A 22,962-nucleotide genomic window follows, 5' to 3' on the forward strand; every position below is an offset into this window, starting at 1 on the left:
CTTTGCAATTAGTAGCTATAACAACTAAAATTTAAAAAACTGAAAAGTGTATGTATCTATTTCCTACAAATGATAATTTAAATGTTTTTTTATGTATTTACATTATTTCAAATAGTAACAAATTATATAAATGCAAAATGAACAAATGAAACTGCGTCAGTAACTGAGATCACGAAGATCTGATTTTTCCTAATATTATTGTAATACAATTCTTGCTACTACGCTATAAAATACAAGCTTACACATAACAAATATCCATACCCTACACTTAATACACCACGAAATACCTTCAACAATACACATTACATATCACATGTTACGAAAAACATTTCCAATAATCGTTCAAAATATAAGACTCTAGACCAATTAGTTTTTCAGCCTCATTTTAAATTCCTTTTTCTAGCGTCACACTTTCCAAACTCGCATCGAGCTTATTGAACAGCTTTATTCCCAAATTTATTTATTTATTTAAGGCCAGAGTAATACATAATGCATAATACATAGTAATTACATGTCTAGGCGTATCCTCAGGGTACCAAAGAGGCCCAAACATCCTATTGAAGTAGTCATCTACTTGTACATAGGACCAGTTATACAATAACTACTTAAAACTACTCAAATCTAAGCGTCGAAGATCCAAATCCGGGCTGAGAAAAAAACACAAAACAACGAACAACAGTTAACCAGTATTCACAATACATATTCATGTGTTAGCATGTTAAGTTGTAACGTATCCAATTCTTTGCAATTTTTTTATTAATGTTAATTGTTTTTAGATTTGGATTCTTATTTGGAAGAGAGTTATATATCTGTATTGCCTGGATATAGTTGTTTTTATTGCTTACAATTTTGGAACGTTTAGGTTGAGTTATTAGTTTATTTCTAGTTCTACTATTGGATGTTTCATATAAACCTTTTAGTTCACCATAATGATCAATTAGGCATTCATACGCGACTATTTGATTTAGATTTAGAGGCGTGTCACTTACAAAACTATTTTTATTCATATTTTTAATATTCTGTTCTGTCTGTCTGTTCTGCCTTTCTCCACTTCTCTGTGGAACCCTGGTAAGGGCCCAGTCGTCCCGATATTTGAAATTCTATTATCCCTAAATCGACATTTTAAATCTATTATTGCGGATTAATAACTTCAGATAATCAGACAATTAATTATTATGCTTTCAAGTACTCAGTTTAGTCTAGAAAAGACTTCTAAAATATATTATACTTCTGCTTCCTGTTGGAAAGTTCTGCTTTTCATCTTCATGCCCGATGGTGTTGAGATGGTGTCTCTAGGCCGGCTCTCTGCACACAAAAAGTTTATTAAAGAAATTCATTTTTATAGAATGGTGTCGCTCGTAAGTACTCAATAATGTATCTCTAATGTGCATACAACCACCTATTATCGGGAATATCCAACGTTAATCCATATCTAATCTCGACCTGATTCTCCCTCTGCTCACAACGAACCTTTCACGTGACTAAAATAGATCTAATTTTCACATTCAGATCGATACTTTGGTTATAAATACTTTAAATCGTCCGCTTTTGAGGCAATCGAGGGAGAAGGAAAAGAGCACAGATCCCACGATATTTATGTTCGAAAGGGATCATTTTTATGTTCCAATGGAATCTCATTTTAGGGAACTTGTTGGGAAATGGATCAAATATGCTAATGTGAAACAAGGCCTTTGGAAAAAATGGGAAAATCGGGTTGCATAAAAAATGAAGAGTCCATAACAAGATTTATTTAAGAAGTTGCTTGTGCTTGCTTAAAAGCTACAATGTGAAAATTATTTTCTGCGATAAATTACTGCGATAAATTCTGCTTATGCCTGACATATTTTAATTGACTTGCAAAATGTATTCAGTTTATTGTTAAAGCGCTAAGTGTTATTTTGAATCAATTAATTTTTGGTATGTTTCCTTTCTCAAACTGTTAATACCCGCATTATGTATGTAAGGAAAATTAGTTTGTCAGAGTGATATTTGGCAAAATTGGCTAAAGGAAAAAATAATGTATTGTCATTATTTTTATTATTCGTGTTCGGATTTTGCAAAAGGACATCTAAAAAATACAACTATTTTAGCTTTATTTTTGCTTCTCGCGTCCTAAAATAGACCTAAGGGTCAAAGGGGAATCGGAAATTGAATTAACCAGATTGTCTTATGTAAAAAGGGTTCAGTAAAGTTCAGTTGTGTTCTCTCGTTTTCCTTCGATGTTTATTTCGAATTTTTCGATTCAGTTTGGTATATCTATTGTTTCTCGGTTGACTTTTACTCTATTGGTCTACAAATTAATTTTTAAATTTGTATAGCAGTTTTGGTGCAGATATATTTGCCTTGCAACGTACCTGATCTGAAGCGATAGTTTTCCCGTCGCTTGGCAGTACGTTTATCGTGCGCTGTAAGTAGATAATAGCAGAAGTACTTATAATATGTACTATTTTTGCAAATTAGATGCATGTCTTGTAAATTTTGGTTGTAAATAAAGAGGAAGAGTAACGTCTATCTATTTTAAATTCCACCACGTAACATATGGAGTATTGTTGAACCTTTTGATCATAATTTTCTTTAAAACAGCTTAAAAGATAAAGTGTACAATGTACACAAAAATAGATATATCAGACCGTGTAATTCACAAGAAATATTTGAGTTTTTAAATAATATTTGGCGGACCAAAAAATTAAGAGTCTAATATGATGTGATGCAAAAATATTATGTAATGTTTTCTATGCAAATTTAAAAAAATCAGTCCCAAATTGTGTTTTGAGGTTTGAAGATACGACAATTTCATTGATTAAACTTTTTAATTGGATTTTCTGGGTTTTTTCCAAAATTGAGGAATGCAATAAAGCAAGGTCGACGAAAGTAGATAGCAAATTATCTAAAAAGTACAAATGTGTGTGGAACTGGAAAATCTATCTTTCATATTTATTTCGCCCACAGTCAAATAAAGAGTCAACCTAAAATTGCATTAATAGACCACAGAGAATTTTCACGTATCTATTGCGCAGCTATTATAACCGCAATATTTTCTTTGCCGCAACAGAATTTAATTTTTCTTTTGAAGTAAAGGACACTAGTCACAGTTGTAGAATTTAGGCACAGTAGCAGAATCGATAAACCATTTTTGCTGATAATATTCGAGGCACGATACCGCAATATAAAATAGCAGGGGTAATCACCTGTTTGAGTATTTTTTAGAGTATTGAAGAGTGTTTGAACATTTTCAATTCCTATATGGATCTGCATTCCATGTAGTTTGATCACCATTATGATAATTATTAATAAATCATTATATCAATAGTGCTTCCCGCACCAAACGTATTTTCTGCAAATGTGTTTTTAGTTATGCAATTCTCCTCCTCCAAATAAATATTTCTTGTGTTTCTGACTAATGTCGTTTTCCTAATATTTTGGAAATATATATTAGCAACTACAAATAGCATTTAACTATAATTATCAGCATTCATAGTGCACAACACTTTCGAGTCTTCCGCTAATAGCATGTAGGAAATTGCACCGCCTTAATCAGTTTAACTTTTACTTTTCATATAACGTCTTTGAGGTAGATTTTAGGGAAAACTGTCACATGCCTAATATGCAACGCGTCTGCTTTCTGTTAACTTTGCGGAAACTCAAGGATTCCTTGGTTATGGATATTATGCTAACAAGAACCCCAAGTGCATTCTTAGGAAAATTCATTTTGCTAATTTAGTTGCTTCAGATTGAATTTTCGTTGCTGAGGTTTCGCATTTCGGTTTAAGACAATATTGGTCCTGAGCAGCTGCCAATCAATATTCATTTTCAAGTGAAAGAAGTGAAAAGCGAATAAAGTGTCATAAAGTGCCGGTTATTAAATTGAAATTCTATTATCTGTATACTTTATTATATGAAAATCACTTCGGCAAAGTCGCTATAGTTGAACAACGGAGATCATACCTGATGTTCAAAACCCCGGTGCCCTAACAGAATCTATATGGCTATAAATTATCTGTAACTATTGGCATAGTTAGAGAAATTAGGTAGGCAGTACTGTTTCTCAATAAAAATGTAGCCAACAATAATGGCGTCTAACTGAAGGGCCAGTCAAGTGCCCTGGGGAATCGTCCCGGTAAGTCCCCTGTGAAATGTTGTTTTAAAATTGTATTCAGGTTGGGAAAATGCTTTTCTTTTGATCAGCTCAATCCCGTTTATCGATCGGCTTACGATTAGGATTTACAGGAAATGATAGAACCATATTCCATATACACATTCCGTAAACTCCTACTTCCCGATGAATTGAGCGAAAAATTAAAGCGTAAATTAAATAAACAAGTTAAAGAAATGCGCTAGCGAAATTTTACAGGCTACAACAGTTTACAGCAAGATATTTTTCTTTATTGATAGAACTTGGGTTTAGTTTCGCAAAGCTGTGGACATTTAGCAGAATTAATCTGATATTATCATGTGCATTTAATAAAAAAAAAATATTTAAGAGCGATGCTAACGCTCACAGGTGTAAATTATTTGCAACAAAATTGGCAAAATGTAGCTGAAAAATTAATTAATTTATAATAATATTTAATTTGAACGTAAAAGAAAGTTCTTCAACGTTTAGTTGATTTACAAACTTCAAATTTCCTTTTATTCTTCTTTGTTGTAGAATTGCGTCCTGTTTGTCTGCCTGTCTTCTACAATTCCAATGTAGATTGTAGAATTACAATCCTATTTCTTATAGTTGTGATAAACAGTTATTTTTCTGTAAGGACGGTACCAAAAACAACCGGTTAAATCGGCTAGCTGGAACTACAGATCAGGTTGCACGTTTGGAACACAGTTATTGTAGCGGTTACCATAAATACCGACCAGCCCTACTATTTCTACTATCATCATTGATTGTTGTAACCTGTAACCAAATAACCGTTTATCACACCTCTAGTGTATTCAGCCTACAATGATTGAAATAAAAGAAGAAGAGTCGAAAAATCAGTTTTTTTAAATGGGACCTGCAAACGTTTTTGGTCCTGGTTCACGTAAATCATCCTGTATGCGACATGAATTATCATTACCTTATTCTTCGTTCTTAATTCCAAATGTGCAGTTGTGAACTAAATTCGAATAGAAACGGTTACGTGTTGAAACAAAATGCGCTTTTCCATGTCTAGTTTCCAACAGAGCATTTAAAAAAATTTTGGAACTTAAATTTAGATATTAAATTAGATAGATTAGATATTAAAATCCCAAAGATCTATTTCCCGACATATTCTGTTATCTTGCTATAACTCTTTACTTATTCGAAAAGTGGTTGGTACCTTTTCGATATGCAAATAAAAGTGGTATTTTTAGTAGCTGAAACCCAATAAAATACATACGGTTCGACAGGCAGTTCGTAAATTGATTTTCATATTTCATTGAAAAACAGTTTTTCAGAACCCCAAATACAGCATAATCATATAATCAGTTCAAACTTGCTTACATCCATGCTGACGTCAATTCAATTGCTCATTAGGATCCTGTATTTATTTACAAAAGATTTTGAACTTAAGTTAAAGAAGCAATCTGCTAGATCCTATTTCCCAATTATATCAATTCAATGTACCGATTCAATCGCAGTGCACACACATATATAACGTCACATACACATCATGAACCAAAAACATGTGATTTTTGCCAAAATTTTAATTGATTTTTCGATTATTTATATGATTTGGAAATTATCATTACAAACTAGTGAGACTTTCAAATTGAAAGATCAGATAGCAAAATATTTCCTTTTATGACATGGGTTTTTTGTTGTACTGGAATTATTTTTGTTAGTGATGTTTGCGAAGCTCGTATGAACAGTTATTTGTTGGAACTTAGTTAAGGATTTTTCAATTATTTGGGCCTATGAGCAAGTGATACCCTGTATAGATCAAATTTAAATGTATTTTAAATTTGGTTCAAATATTCTGAGTTTTTGCAATATTATTACACTTAACCTTGCCGAATTTACTCGACCGCTAAAGTAACTCTGAGAACCTCTAAGAATACCGCTGGTGCTTGCGAAAGGTTAGTAGGCATCATTCTTCCTCGAGGGCTTAACTCTTTTCATCAATTTGTTTTTATTGTAAAATGCCCATTTTTGGTATTCTCAAATTTATTGTACCCGCGGCATATAAGTATGTATGCAAAATAGTATGGTTAAATTGAACAACCTGAATGCCCCAAACCTAACGGTATCAAAGCACAGGAACTGATAAACAAAATACACCCTTAAGAGTAAAATGACGTCATAAAAATAGCAAATACTTTATCGTAGTGACGAGGTTTATGGTTTAAAGAAAACAATAAATTATTGTAATATCAATTTCTATTAAAGCTGCTTTTTTCAATATGTCTTAACAGTTCCTCATTATCCCTGTGTATTCAATGAATTCCAGAAGAATCTTTAGGGGAGTTTGCATGATCTGGTTTGGGGAAATTTCATCCCCTCCCAGGAGTCTTCGTCTACCTGTTGCATATGACGTTCAGTGACGCCTAACATGCAGAGTAGTTTTGTCCTCTAATTTGCAACCCCTGGAAGTCGGTTGATCGCTCAGTGCCATCCTAAAGAAGTGTTTTTTGCTGGGGACGTGCCCTGTTAAAAAGGCCACCATCCTCCTTTTTTTGCCTGCTGAGACCTAGCAGTTAAGCAGTTAATGTTTACGTACTGGTTGTGGAGGTCCCACCAACTGCTTTGCGGTATGGCGTCGCGGTGTCTCCTCCCAGTACTTTCTGTGTTGTTCCAAGATCCACTGCCCAACTGCCACCCTAACTTGGGCATGAGATATACCACAAGCAGGTTCTTGGATGGCCAGTGGTTTCTCGGTCCCTGCCTTAGCAAGTTCCGCAGTGTCAGTTATGTTAACTCAAGGGCTTTTATCAGAAAATATTTAAAACATTTCCATCCATTAATATTTACTGACGCTTTTGCACGTTTTTGGTTTGACGTGAAGAGCTATTTGAGGCAACCAGACAAAATACTTGGACTCTTTGGACGCAAAGAAATCATAAAACAATTTTACACTCGGTATAGATAGTATTGCGCATTTCTATTTAGTTCAAAGTTTGTTTGGGAAGTGTCACGTATACTCCAATCGAAAATAGAATTAATGATGTATGCTCAATAGCATATCCCACTCAATCAAGAGGCTCTATTGAACATTTCAACAATATGCATTAGAGTTACCAAGACAAATAATCAATCATAATTACATTACATATTTGTGCCGTTGATTTCATAAATCTTATCTAGGATGTTTACTGTCATGTATTATATCTTTGCTCCATAATTATTTCTCAGTATATAGTAATGAGTCGAAGATCGAAAATTTACTTTTTTATTATAATACGAATCAATAACATATGCAACAGTAGACTAGACCAGACGTAAACTTTCTATTATACAGCAAGCTCTTAAAATAATTAAGAACGTCCCACTTTGCTCACAAAACTGTTCTGCACTCGAACTACATTTAATCCCTTTTCGCACGATTTAAAACGTTAGCCAGTTTGGTTAAGTGGCTGTAAGTGTAGTAGAAAGACTTTCGAAATGTTAATAAGGTACAAACAATCGTATAATTTTACATCCATCAGTAAAAAAAATTGTGCTATCGTATTTCTCGGTTTTTATCACCATGGGTTAAAATGTTACAATTACGTTAAATACTATATTCCTTGATCAGTGAAGTTGTAAGTCTTTACGGTTCTTCTTTAAGTATTAATATAAATGACGGAATTTGCCAAGTTAATTTCGTTTTGCTAATGCATCAGCAACCCAATAGTTTTTTTATTTTCAACTGTTATCGTCTTCTCACAAGATAACTATTTTCCAAAAGAAAATATTATTTATTATTAGCTATTATTAGCAGTGGTACAATTATGCTGATTATTACATAATTACCTTGTATAAAGTGCTTATTTGTTACATAACAACACATTACCAATTCGTACAACGAAAAAAGTTCCAGTGGATGAAACCCACATATCCGAAATCTGACCAAATCTGACCTAACGTTCCACTTTACTAACAATGGTTTGCGAGAATTCATATGAATGATTTCGGATCTAGTTGACAAGCTTCAGTACGTTGCAACGAAATTGGATCATTCGCTTCTTATCGCCCGATTTCTGACGACAGTAGTGCGCACCCGAACGCATTCAAACGACATCGGCCTACGGACCACATACTATTATATTCACGCGAACGGACCACAGCCCACACACTATTGTGTCCGGCCTAATGAAACCAGATGAAACTCCCCCGGGCAGCTTTATGCGTGCGAGAGAGAACTACGTAGCTAAATGCCTTTATCTATGCTAAACCTCAAAGTTTAGCAGATTGTATTAGATTTTATATGAGTATTTTCTATCTTTCATATCTCTATGATATATATCGTAAAATTTTGGAATACTGCTTATGGGATGAAAAGTTTTGCTGTAAGAATTTCACTTTCTAACTCAAAGAAGCTCTGATGAAACACTTGACCTTTTATATTCTTGTTGTCTTCTGGTTTTATCTTCGGGATGAAGCGTTATGACAACTTCAATTCCTTCTTTTTCATTGAAACGCATGTCATTAAAAAACCAAAAAAATAAACTTAGATGGATACTTACTTAGGAAATTCGCGAATATGCTAGTGCATTAATTTTTTTGTGAAAAACGGTTTGATGGAGATGATTACTGATTAATAATACCTACTTAGTTTAACTTTAGTTTAATAGTAATAAATATAAATACAGAAAACGGTTTGGTTGAAAGATGAAAACACGACTATCAATAAGAGATATTTATATTTATTCGTTTAACCAGGGTAGGCAATAATATACAGGGTGTTGTACTTAAACAGCGAACACGTGGGAAATTAATTCTTAATGTTTTTCTAAATTTGGGTCATTGACAACGGTATCCCTGTTTTTGCTTCTTTTGCGTGGCTTGAAACGTGCATTTCTACTTCACATACATAAAATCGTTACCGATTACTATTTATTCTAAAAAAGTTGATAGAAGATGTATGGGTATCACTTTCTTTAAATACCGTGGAAATGTGGAAAATTTGAGACAGTCAAAAACTATCAAGCAATATATTCTTTATAAGCACCACTTTCAAAGTTGATTTATTTCAGCAGCTACATTAAAACCACATCCACCACAAATGTAAAATATCTCAGAAAGCAAACACTCCCGAGTAATAACCGCCTTCTAAATATTATTCCATAATGCTCACCTAATGGAATAATTTGCTAACTCGATAGCCTGTTACTCAATAATTAATAATTTTCAAAAGCTGCGAATTTCAGAACCCCTCAATCATTCAGCTAGTTTACATATTATAGACGGCTCAAACAGAGTTCGGCATTAACTGAAGTTGATCTAATTTGTTATTCATCAAACTCTAATTAACCTCGTTTTCGGATCGTAGTGGATACATCAATCCTGTTAGATGAAGGATATTATGGTTATATGGAATTGAACTTAGAAAATGTGGTGCTCCTGGAATAGTTTATTGTGCAAAATCGGGACTCACCAAGAATGATTTAGTATTTACGTGTGCTATTGAAAATTATTGCTTGTCAATTTTAGACTAGGCTTTGCCGCTAAATTATTTTCGGCAAATAAAAAATAAGGTATTTAGTTATGTGAATGTAGACAGTATAACTGCTCGGTTGGGTGAACATCCCCATTGGTGGTAGTAATTATCATATTATTAACATATTAACATATTATCATCATTAACATAGTTGCTCTAAAATTTTCAGGACATCGGCGTCGCATTCTTTAAATATATTCGTCTCATCTAATTTGATTACATACATCAAATGTATATTAAACTAAACGGATACCACATCTATCATGCACTGCACCCGGAAAAGACTACAAGAGGCGGAGGAGCTGTAATAATACAACAAAATATAATCAGTAGATACTACATATGAAACTCGCGCTCAAAGATATACTAGAGTCCAGCAGTGCGAAATGTGGAACTCATTCGAAGATTCGAGAGAAAAGTGCTGAGGAAAATTTTCGGACCCACCAAAGGATTCACAACAAATGCAGAACTAAAACAATTAAACACAAAGGTTAAGATGGGCAGGACACGTACGAAGACAGCGAGAGGATGGCATGATCCGCTTAATATGGGAGACAGCACCAGAAAGAAGACGACCACTTGGAAGACCGAGATTAAGGTGGCGTGATAGTATGGCATCGGACCTACGGGAAATCGGCATCGAGAATGGTCTAGAAGTTATGGAAGACCGAGAGACTATCACATGAATTTTAACTACTCGAGAAAGATTTGTTTTTCCAATGCAGCAAAGTTTGAAGTTGTTGATACTGCTTATGGTTCTGAGAAACTGGAATTTAAAAGTGAGATAATCTTATTTACAATTAAAATATAATTTTTACATCAAAAAGCAATATTTAGCTACAATAAAAGCCCATACACAATATGCTAAAAGTTCGTCTTCAAAGCTTAGATATCTTACAAAGCATTTTTGGTGGAACAAATGTAGACCAAACCAATATGAAATTATTTTTAGAATTTGCGGTCGAAACTACGGCAAATCATCTTGTCACAAGTCAACACTTAGAAGAAAAAATCCATACTATATCACATTTTTTTGTGTAACCTTCTTATTTTCCATCTATATATATATATATATTTAACTACATAAATTCCTCATGTTTATCTATTCGAATTGGAGCGGATTTAGCTATTTATTGTGAACCATTTTGCTTTTTCATTGAGTCCAAATATCACATCGCACAGAAACTCCCGCTGGACCATAAAGTAAATGTCGAGGACATTATATGGTCTATTACCAAAAGAGAACTTCGGATTGTGCAAAAAGGCAAATAAACCCGGGGGGCTTTATAACGGTCAGTTCGTTTTATATACAACATAAACCTCTTTTCTAAATGACCCTTCAACATAGGATATGTATTAAGAAGTATTGGGAATGCGACATGAAATTGGACAGCACACGAATTTTCAAAAAGCTGCATTTAAAATTTGTAATAAAATGGGTGATGTTATGTAGTCACGTCAGCTGACCATGACATTAAGTAGTAATTATTAATTAATGATTTATTGCTAATTGACAATTGAGACTGTAAGCATAAAAGCATCGTAAATAATTAACCTCTACGACTGATGGTTTTCAGACAAAGTCAGTGTTTGCGAGTCAAATAAATAAACTTCGTCCAGTTCTGTTCGATTTGCTGATAAATTTGGCTCCCTTCAAATATCTTGAACTAACTGTTGAGGCTCAATAACTCATAACTGAAAACTTATTGAGCTTGAAAAATTCATTTTTTGTTATTCAGTAGAGCAGCTCAGACTATATTACCGATCCAAGTAAAATGCAGCTAGGACTTTGTTTGGCTCAATCTGGTCTTCATAAAAAGTTTTAGTCGGCGAACAAGTATCAAAACGCTCTATCAATCAAATTGCAGACACTTAATATCGAACAAAGTAGATAGAAAAGTTTTCCGATGACGAATGGCCTATATATAACTTTCGAATTTATTTGACAGACAAAAGCAGCAAATCCGACTAGAAAAAAGATAATCAACTGCACACTTAGTAATGTGAGAAAAAAAACAAGAAAAGTTCCAAGCGAAACAGTACGAACTGCTGTGTTTATTCTTGAGTTTGCACTTTTAGCTAATCAACAACGGACAAAAATATTATATGTGTTATCAGAATGTAAGATTTTGATTATGTTTTATCTGCCGTTTTGCTATATTTCCGCCATTCTAAAAAAACAGTTAAAAATACACTTGTTTCACCAACTTGCCGAAAATTAATCAAATAAGGGAATTTATTTCAATTTCAAAAAGTCTGATTCGTTGCGATTCAGAGCCAAGTCAATTCCGTTAGCAAATTACACCATTGCCTTGCATTCCAGCAGTTAAAGAGCGAAATGCCTGGTGTTAATATGAAAATTAAATCCTGAAGTACTCATAACTTTCTGGAAGTAATAAACATGTCATGACACGCTTTAACTTCCATAATATGACGCAAGAAATTCATTAGCATAATACTTCTAGTGTTTTCGGCGTTGTATGCATTTCATTTTCTTAGTTTATTTAAAGTGTTTTTAAGCAGGAACGGCGTTGGGAAGAAAGCGGTTTCTTAGCTGGTTAAATATCTTCATAAAATAGCAGGCCTCAATTTTCTAAACAAGGAGTATTTGGAAAAATAAAACGCAGAAATGTATTTCTTATTATAATATTTTTGCTCTGGCGTGACGATGCAAATGTGGTTTAAGATCACAAGGTTTTTGCCCTCTGACAATAATGACAATAATTAAATTTAAAAAAATTTCATTTATTTTGTTTTGGTAACAAAACCTTTGATAAAAAGAGAAACGATCGGACGAATCTTTTTCCTTTTGAAAAAAACTCTTGCTCTAAAGCGTTGCCGTAAATACTTCATATTGATACCAACATGTCATAAGAATTTTTAATTTATGGGAAAAGTGATTCAAATCGAATCATATGCTCCAACATTTGAGTTAATGTTATGCTTTAACCGATAATAAAAAAGGTTAATTGAACATTTTAGGCACTTAAAGCGTATAACCTTTCAAATAGTACATTAGTTTGAATTTAGGTCCATCAACAAAATATTACTTTTGTAGTAATACTGGCAAAAGGAATGATGTCAGTATAAAAGAATATTCTGAATATCTGAATATATGAAAAACATGTGTTGCAAAGATGCTAAGTAATGATTCAGTGCTAATCCAAAATAATGTTGGTTACGATTTTTGCACCTTATTTTGCATGCCCAAAATTCGAAATGTGAAAATTTCCTGATGAAAGTGTTTCTAATATAATGAATATCTAGTGCTAAATTTAACGTCGTTCCCACCAGCCTTTTATAGCACTGAATCCGAAAGTTGTTTTTGAATTTAGTTCGGGTTATTTACCATTATTTCATCTAGTCGATTTTACAGTCTTTAAAAGGCACCATCTTCGCTTCTTACGCGTATATAGTGGTCTAATAGCAGCAGATTCGCAGGGTTTCGCCTTGGGGGCTTTAACCATTTTTCTCTTGTTTGGAGCGTAAAAAAGAATTTCCTAAGTGACCTGTTTTAGCACAGTGTGACTCACGTAATGCGTTAGAATTAATATTTTCTATCGGAAAAATATTATATGTTGTGGACTTTCTTCTATGCGCCCTGCACAATGTAATGTTTATGAGAATTGGTGCCTGCCAAACCAGTTCGATTTGACTGCTATTTGAATTAATTTTTAAAATAGAAGCTGATAAGTTTACAAAGTTTCCTTTCTTATTTGTCATCGCTCCATTTTCTGGGCCATCCTTTGAACCACTTTTTATTTAATTTATTAACGTCATCTTCGGTTGTATGTATTTAATTTTCATAAATGAGTTGATCTTGCGCTGGTTATATCTTAACCAGCTCCCGTTTTTATTATTTATTACTGTAAAAGATTATGTAGAATCAACAATAGACGATGGTTTAATTTATTTTCTGACTGAATTTGCATGGCCTGCGACCGCTATGGTTTCGATCTACCATCCCCATGTTTTGATTAAATGGATATAAAAATGTTTCTTTGCTGATAAATAAAAAAGCCGGAAATCTGCTTTGGGCTTTATTTATGTAATTTTTTTCGTCGCCTTTTTGATATTAGATGTATCATAACACTTGAAAGATCGTTTTGCAAAATCTGAAGGTCGGAAAGGTAGAAACCTTATTTTTGTATCGGGTATTGTCTTGAGTGTCTGTACGGATAGCGTTCACAAAGTATATTGAGCAAAAGTTATAGTTTTAAAGTAATTAGCAGATTTTTTTTGTTAAATAAACATCGATTTATTTTCTTTTCGGATTAGATAAATTAGATAAACGTTTCATTTTCATAACGGAATATATTTATTTCTCATAAACGAGGTGCAAAAACATGAGGGTGAACACTCCGGATGTTCGTTCATACTATGTAGATGCATGGTTTACTTGCTAGTAAAGCACGAGTACCAAATTCTCATTGATAATCAAAATAATAACAAATCATCAATTTTTCAGACAGTGACCGCGAAAGCGTTTTCATTATCATAAACGTGAAAAATCTATTTTGCTTTTCTCGTCTCTATATTTAACTACTCCGGCGTTACGGATTTGCGGTTTGAGTTTACCGTGTTATAAAATTACAGTTCTCCCATGTTTGACCGGAAGACGAGGCTGAGTTTAGCTTATTATAAACTTATGTTTTGTAAAAACGTGGTTGTTTATATAAATAAATTATTATTTTTATAGCATAGCATAGCAATCAAGATCAAAATTTGTCTAACTGTCTCAAAAATTGCCGTAGTTAAAACAAAACATATTATATTTTGAAATTTCACCATTCCTCAGTTCGAAAACCGATGGTTTGGAGATCCATTGTTCCACAAGCTTTTGGTCATAGAAAAAGTTAAAAACTTGAAGCATTCTACATGAGCCTGATATGTAGGTGGATTACTGCATGTATTGAGTCCTTACTGGAGTTTCGCATTGTTATCATGAATATTATGTAATATTTATCATGAAATAATTCAAAATATGAAACGCAGTTCAATATACCGGTCTATATAGATACATTTCTTATAGTAAAAAATCTATAAATGTTTAAAATAAATTGTAAGATAGAAGTTAATCAGTTCGCTCACAACACCTCTTAATATTTTTTCAGTTTCTGATGCTCTTTACCATCAAAAATGGAGGCTGGAGGAAGAAAATTACTGTATATTGAACACCACCGTAAAACGTATTTGTCAAGTATGATGAATTATATTACGAACAGGGTTTGCTACTAAATGTCATCGAGCTGCCCAGTTAATCAACGGAAAGTATTTCATTTCATATATCTCCTGTCCACCAAAACGAAATCGGTATCAGAAATGATGCCTCGAAAATAATCACATTTATTTAATGGTTAGACATCAAATTTCTCTTGTTGCTGAAACCAGCCTAATAAACTGTTCAGCCGTTTCCTCTATAAAATTTGCGCGGTCTATTCAAATACGACCATTGTTGAAATCATAATTGGATTCTCCGACCATTAACAAGGTTTCAAATCAATGTAATTTTTTTTTACCATTATACGAGCATTATACTATGGGTTATAACTAGTACGGCTTTTGGACAATCAAACAGGAATTTGAATAAACAATGAACCGATCGCTATCTGGCCCAAAGCCCGCATTTCTATTTATTTGGAAACTATTAACTAATCTGCAATATATTGAATTGATCACCGCATTTGTATATCGATCTTATACTTCAAATTTAAAACATTACTCATATATTTTCTTTTGAAATGAACGATCCTGTCGGTTTCAAAGGCCACAAAGTAATGGCTTTTAAACTCACTTCTTTTGATGTCGCACGGTAAACTCTTGGCTCACAAGCCATGCATTTTTCATGACATAAAAGCTATAATTAACATGATATGTTGATAAAATATAAGTCCTGCCAGTGAGTTTTGTAGTTCTAGTAAAATATGGGGAATTAGTCAAATGGCTCACGGAATCTGGTTCCAAACTTAAACCTGTGTCTTTAAAACGTTGTAAAGACAATATTTGCTGAGCTTGACACAGTGCGTTGGTAAAAATTAGTTAATTCAAATAGTAAGAAGTAATTCCATGGATAATCAATGCGCGATTGCTACGAAACTTAAATAAAATAAATGTCCTAATTATCAATATTAAAGTAATAGCTTAAAAGTATTTTTTTTCGTTTCCTACTGCTTTGTTTATTTCCTACTTTGTTCCACAGCGTCCAATATGTCTTCTCTCACTCCTTTTTCGTTCTTGGGTCTCTTACTCTTACTTTTATATTTCTGTTATAGTTTAGATATATTGTACTCATGCGAAATCGAATGTATGCAAATAATATAATGTTTTCGTTTTTAAACTTTTCTTTTATCCGCCTATTCTTACACCAACGTTGAAACGGTTGTACTAGAGTATAGTCTTAAAAAGTTCTAACTGTTTGGACTGCGTGACATGGTATTACAAATGAATAAACAATAATGTGAAACATAAATAGCTGCACTTGCAGCTTTAATAATTTGCTTCAGTGCGTGAGTATGGCAAAAAGTAAGCAAGTATTAAGTTATTTGAATATCGTTAGATTTCATCGTACTTGATTTTTTCTTACTAGTATCGATTGTAACTGCGCTTTATTTTGCCTCAACAGTACTCGATAAACTACAAGTTTTGAAAATTAGCCAGATATTTTGGATGGATTTTTAATAACGCGGTCGCATTATTCTTTGATTTCTTAGCAAAACAAACAACAGTTGAACCTGGAATCCTCTATTGCTACATTTTTGCGCCTTTATCGAACTGATATTATTTCTTGATTATTGCTAAAGATGTAGTTTTGATTTATATTGATGTTGATTAAAGTAATGCTCAATAATTAAAGTAGACACTAAAAAATCCTATCAAATCATCTGCTTCTCTGGTCTATGGTCTAAGTAATATTTCTAGTTGATCTGTTTGAAATTTTGTATTTGTGATTGATATATTATATATCGACTATAATAGTCGATGCTCCCGTTAAATAAATAAGAAAGTCATAGTAGACAACAGTGTTAAGGGAACGAGCAACAGGGAAAAAGAATAATTGCTTCTGATACTAGAAAAATAGAAGAACGATGTTTTTCGACACACGAAAAATTTTAAAGTTCAAACAACTCAAGAATAGCAAATTAAGCTCAGAAATTATTTTATAATATTTCAGTGCCAGAACGACACCGACAAAAACGTTAGACTCAAAACTTGAAAAGTATTTTTAATGCAAAAAATCATACCATTTTCAAACTCTTTTTACAATCGGAAATATTGCCTTTAAGCCATAATATTGCCATAAGGTATGCAAATTGATTTGATTAATTATTCTCATAGCATTTGCAACTACGCTGTTCAGCTAGCCTATTTTCTATTTAATTCGAATTTTCTTTCTTAAGAAATGCTATATGGAATCCTCCTGTTTGCCGCTCAGATGAAATAATTTATTATAAAAAGTGTGAGACTATGGACATTTTGCAGTAATTGCATTTTCATGTTTTTCGAAATGTTTATATGAAAAAGTTTAATGGCGTTTTATGTATTTGCTCTCGTTTTATATGCATATTATTTAACAATTTATTTAGGTATTAATTAATTGTTTAGATAAGACAGTGACGCTCAGACATTTGGAGATTTTTCTACTGTATTAACTATGCGGAAAAGTAACAAATTGGTGCACAGTCGGGGAAGTTGGATCAATACAAGATTATAATTAAAGTAAATGTTAACTCTATGCAGGAGTAACTAACCAACTAGATTTTCGGTCACCGAATTAATGTAAACGCGTTAATACCGACCGACAATAGAACTTCCAAAGCTCAGTACTTTAACGCATGCTTTGCGAACTTATTGCAATTGGCTACGGTAGAACAAAAGTCAATTTTCAGTTAGCAAATTTACATTTGTGGGTGACTCTGCATTTCATGCCAGCTTTATTTTCGCTGCTTTCTTTATATTTAGTAATTCAGCTGTATAGTTGGCATCTTTAAGGTCACTATCAGATAAACAACTATATTTTCATCAAAAGCAGTCTATATTTAACCTTAGAATCTATTTCCAGACTCAAAGTAATAAATTCCACATTTTATGATTTTATTTAGAATTCTTTGACAAATCATTAAAAAATGACACGGCAATCGCATCTGTATGATCTAATCATACTAATTCACGTATACGCTTCGCGGGCTTTGAAACAGTGCCAAAAGTAACTAAGCTGCTGGAATCTTGCTCCAAACTTCGAACAACCAGCCAATGGTGTAAAAGAAAATAAATGCAATTTCGCATTTTCGCTTCCGTAACCTCTCAATGTAGTTTATTAAACTGGAAGAACCTAATTATATTTATTGCTATACAAGCAAACCTATCTAAAAATGTTATCCATATTTAAATTAGGCCTACAAATTTAAACTAATAAATAACAAGAGAGAAAGAATCTTGTGCAAAATCTTCTGAGTTCTTATTTAAACTATTCATAAAAAAATAAGATTATTCCTAGGATTTTTAAAAACATATATATTTGGATAAATATTTGTAAGAAACTAAACTGGAAAAATGAAGACTTAATTGGGCAAATTAAAAACAGACTTCGAAAAAAAGTCCTGAAAAATATTAATGGCAATCAATATCGGGTTTGGTCTTTAAATACGATTCTTATTTTACATGTTACGGATTAGTGCTTTATGTTGTGTTATTTATAATAAAATTTATTGAAATAGAATGCTTCCATCGAATCTAAAACAGTAAAAGAGCTCAAAGCCAAACTGAAATTTACTAGCAGTATGAAACATCTTTTGAAAACTGTGCCAAACTTATAGACTTGCTGATGTTCGTAATAAATTGTGTTATTGCCCATTAACTTTAGGCAGTTAGTTGCAGTTGGGAAATTCAGCAAACATAAATATATAAGTTGATTTATATTCGTATGTGTCGAATTGATGCGCTACTCACTCGTGATATGCCTTATAACCGCAAAATTAAAAAAATTTTGCACAGGCCAAATATTAGTACATTCATTTTATTTTTTAGCTTTATGTAAGGCGTTTCCGACTTCCTCATTTTTATTTATATTTTTTTTAGCCGCCAAATTTAAACTTTTCTCATCGATCATTTTGAACGAGCCGCCAGGTAAAGTTGACCCAAATCAGGTATAAAACTCCACTAAGAACGCTCAACTTCAAGTAATCGCTGTTTCTTCTTTGCTAAACTCATTTTGGTAGAAAATCCCGGGATCTCGCCATTAAAATTCGAAGCTGTTATTGCAACTTGAACGACAATAACCTAAAGTCTAAACTGGAAGTTTCTGATCAGAATGAATGAATCAGAATTGAATAACAAAAGATTGATTTGTATACTGAGTGCTTCAAAATTTAGTGTTAAATTTTGTCGTGCTCGAAACTTAGTTCTCAATTTAAAAGCAAGAGCAAACTAACAAAAATATTAACAAAACGTTAATTAGAAAACAAAATCGATTCCATTCATCAATACAAATTTAAAATTAATATCGTGTATTTAGGTTTGTATAAATGCAGTTATATTTGCAGAGTTGAACCTCATTTTAAGACTTGAGGTTCTTTTTAATAGACAGTACTATTCACCTAAAAATATCTCTTTACATATCCAAACCAGAATTTGATTGCTTATTGCTGTTGTTGGTTCCCATATTCTTGTTGCTTGTTAAGCTTTCTGGGTTATTTTCTGTACGTGGTTACACTTAGTGGCTGTCATTTTCTTTAAGGCTTTGGTCTAAAGCTTTAGCAACTTTGCTTTTCATCAATTATCCGGCTGTATCCCACTGAAAATTGTGGTAACAGTTTGCCATTTGAGTTATTCTCGGAATTTATAATAGTGTTGTGTGAAGATTTCGTAACATAAATTGCCGCTGATAGCAATCATGCTGAAATAAATTTTCTACTTCAGTCTCCTTTTCGGTAGAAACATTTTGTAAAAGATAAGTTTAGAAGGACACGGAGTTTCCATATTATTGCCTAGCGTCCGCAAAGCAATACCTAGCCTGAGTCGTATTTACGCGTATTATTGTGTTTCATTTTCAATGAAATAGTCTTTGATTTTTTAGTTTAAGCTGATAAAACAATAACAAAATATGTAGGATTCTGGACGTGTGTAGTATTATTATTATTGTCATTGTCCAGTGAGTTTAAAGCTACCTTGCAATGATATAGTTACCTAACTATGTTTATTTTGATTAAACTTCCAATGTTGGATTATTTATAATTCAATTGATTAATTTTGATTTGTATAAAGGAAAAAAATGAAAAATAAAGTTATGCATAGGTATGAGAATTTATTCGCGATCATTTGAAGAATCCAAATCATAAATTCGCAACTGATCAAAAACAAGTGTAGGTACTTATTAATATTTGAGTTTAGAATAAATATGAAATTAAAAAAAGTGAAGTCCAATAGAACGAAACCGATTATACTCTCAACACAAGCAGACAAGTATCTATTGATAGGGTTAGGAAAAATCTCTATTTTAAAAACTGATACCTACCTATTACAAATAAAACTAAAACTTCACAAGACGTTTTGAATCACAGGCTTCTGACAATATCAACAGTAAGGTATAAAATCGAATTTACAGATTTAAAGTAACCCAAATCAACACATTTTGTTAGTAAAACATCACAATTACGAGGTGCGATAAATACGCAGATCAAATATTTCTTTCCGCTCAATAATATAAAGCATTAATGCCTTACACAGCTTTTCCTCAAAATTCAAACAAAAGTCTATGGGTTGAAAAACTGTAAAAAAGATTTCGTTTTGTAATAAATACATAAATTTAAAGTATCTCGACAAATACACAAATTAGCAATAGTCTATATGAGGCGATATAACAATCTAACTCTTTTAAACACGAACAAATCGTAAAAGTAAGCGTAGTTACGTAACACCAAAGCCAGAGATTTGTAACTTTCTAAAGATATTTATGGGATATAAGAAATTACGATGAAAAACGTTTTAATGAATAGTTTAATCGATTTTTAATTACAAAAAACTTGAAGTCACAAATTCGCTAGGGATGCTGCCGAAATGTCGTAATTTCAATTTGCAGTCATGATGAAAATCAACTTTTGAAGAATTCTTTCTGAATCCATATATGTATTTATTATTATCAGTATATTTATATTGATATTTAAACTTTAAAATCTGGTAAATTCTACAAATATATGTCACACAAAAATTGAGTCAAAAACCAAACATAACTAATATAGAGCATTTTCGGAGAATGATTTGTCGGATAACATACGTTATTAAAGAACAGTTTCTTTTCAAAATATGAGATTGCCATACAAAATTAAATTAGTCTTAAACTTGCATCATAAGTTTTGATAATTAATTTTAAAACGAAGACATATTTTATAAACCCTGATATAATACTCGTATTATCAATCCAAAAAGGATGAGCAGACCAACTAATAAAAATCCGAAATTTTTTCATATAGCTAACCGACTTAAAATTACCAGCTTCTGATTTTCTGAACAATTACAAAAGATCACTTTGTCTTCGTTACAGAAACGTATTTTTTTTAAGAATAAAATATGTACTAATAAATGAAATGTTGGGACAGAAGCGATATTTCTCTATTCAAATTTACCCCCGTTCATTCATTTCCGACTCCAATTTCCGCCAAATTATCATAATGATGATTGATGCGAAACGTCAAATTTTAAGTATCCGAAGAAAAGATTCAGCGAAAACCGCGCTTAGAAATAAGCAAGAAAAATGAGAAAACCGAAGTCGGATTTCATCAATGTTGCAGTCTGAATACTAATTTACTTTCGAAAGTGGCCCGATATGGTTAAACTGTATCAAAATCCTGGAAGGCAGTAGTTTTAAAAGTACAGATTCAGTGAATACTGCACTGGAGGGATTTAAGACAACCATAAAAGTAAGGTATGTAATTATCTTGATTTAACTTCCAGAAATACCCGCCTTAAAACACCTGCGTTTGTTATTTGCGAATGCAATATTAAGGCAAGGGATAATATAATTCATTTTATTCCAGGCGACGTACTCAATTCTACTGGATTATTAATCCAGCACCGATTCCATTTGGAAAATGCCTTAAAATTGTCGCCACATTATACACTTATCATGATTAAAACTGTATCAGCTAGTTTATCAGTTAGCTGACAGAAAAAAAATACTTATGGTTTACAATGAAACTTTATCAGTTTATTTATCAAAAGTGTATTCCTAGTTTTAGTAAGAAATTTGCATGAAGAATCAAATCATGTATATGGCCATATTTCCAAAAAAGGAAAGCCCTTGTTATTTACCCAAGGGAAGCGTTTGATTCGAACACTCTCCAAGGGAAGTAGTGTTAAGGCTTTCATGTTTCGTTTGAATAAGGTTATTTGAAATTGAAAAAGGCAATATGGCCTATTTCAAAATCTGCTTTGGACCATGTTTCTTTATTATTATTTCGATCTAACGTTTGAGAACTGACTTTTGCATTATACCGGATGATTGGTAACTACATATATGTATGACTAAAACGCTCTTTTTTCCTAATTGATACACAGACAATGTCTAATTGACTATTAATTCCAGTAACCTAAAAAGAATTTTTGTACCAATTACCATCACGATCATGACTCACAATTTATTTTGAGTTACGTTGGTAGCGAAATTTGCCGGAAATTGTTTTCGCATTTAATTTCTTAAGTGAGCAACTACATCCAAGGAACGAAAACAGTCTGATATCTGAGTCCTTAGCGAACGGGGGAATCAGTTATAATTTGGGAGCGCAACAAGCCCAATGCGGCTCCAAGAAGTATCTGCTATAAATCTATAAATACATAAAAATGTTTGGCTAAACCAGTCGGCCGAACAGCACGGACTTGCTCCAGTTTCGGACAATATCTTATAATCTTTAAATAGAATAAGAAGCCATATTTTCTTAAACTGCTTCGGTTTTAAGCGAATTTTGAAACTCAATAACCACTTCATATATCCGTGCACCATATGCTTATTTGCAGTGTGAATAATTAGAACATTGCAAATAAAACCGTGCGAAAATTAGTCAACATTTCAATTTGGAAATACTATAATTCTATAATGTTTTCATGGAAAATCACAAGTCAAACCGATAATTTTTGACAAATATGTTGGCACCACTGAGCGTATTTGTTAATTTTTAAATTGATCTTTCGAAAACCTAAAATTTTATCCAATGCCGAACGTGGATAAAGTTGGCCATTTTTGGGAAGATATCGAGAACGTAGACGTTATAGAGACCCGAAACACCCGATCAGAAATTGTCTAACAAGGAAAGAGTGGTCGTAACCGAACAACTGGTAACATCAGTAAAATTAAAGCTGTGTTGGACATGCAGGACTC

General features: G+C 32.6%; 1 protein-coding gene and 1 long non-coding RNA gene across 2 annotated transcripts in view; both read left to right on the plus strand.

Moving 5' to 3' along the window:
• The window catches only part of LOC109544355 (cAMP-specific 3',5'-cyclic phosphodiesterase), a 796,409-nt gene that overhangs the window by 56,920 nt on the left and 716,527 nt on the right, over window positions 1-22,962 (plus strand). The window lies entirely within an intron of this gene.
• Window positions 21,262-22,962, plus strand: part of LOC125504616 — a 7,112-nt gene continuing 5,411 nt past the window's right edge. The window contains exon 1 of the long non-coding RNA XR_007281598.1: window positions 21,262-21,513. This is a non-coding gene — a long non-coding RNA (uncharacterized LOC125504616). The remainder of the gene's footprint in view (window positions 21,514-22,962) is intronic.

Source organism: Dendroctonus ponderosae, unplaced genomic scaffold (genome assembly GCF_020466585.1).
Source record: "Dendroctonus ponderosae isolate FM_Combo_2020 unplaced genomic scaffold, Dpon_F_20191213v2 Dpon_F_20191213_5, whole genome shotgun sequence".
Lineage (NCBI taxonomy): Eukaryota > Metazoa > Arthropoda > Insecta > Coleoptera > Curculionidae > Dendroctonus > Dendroctonus ponderosae.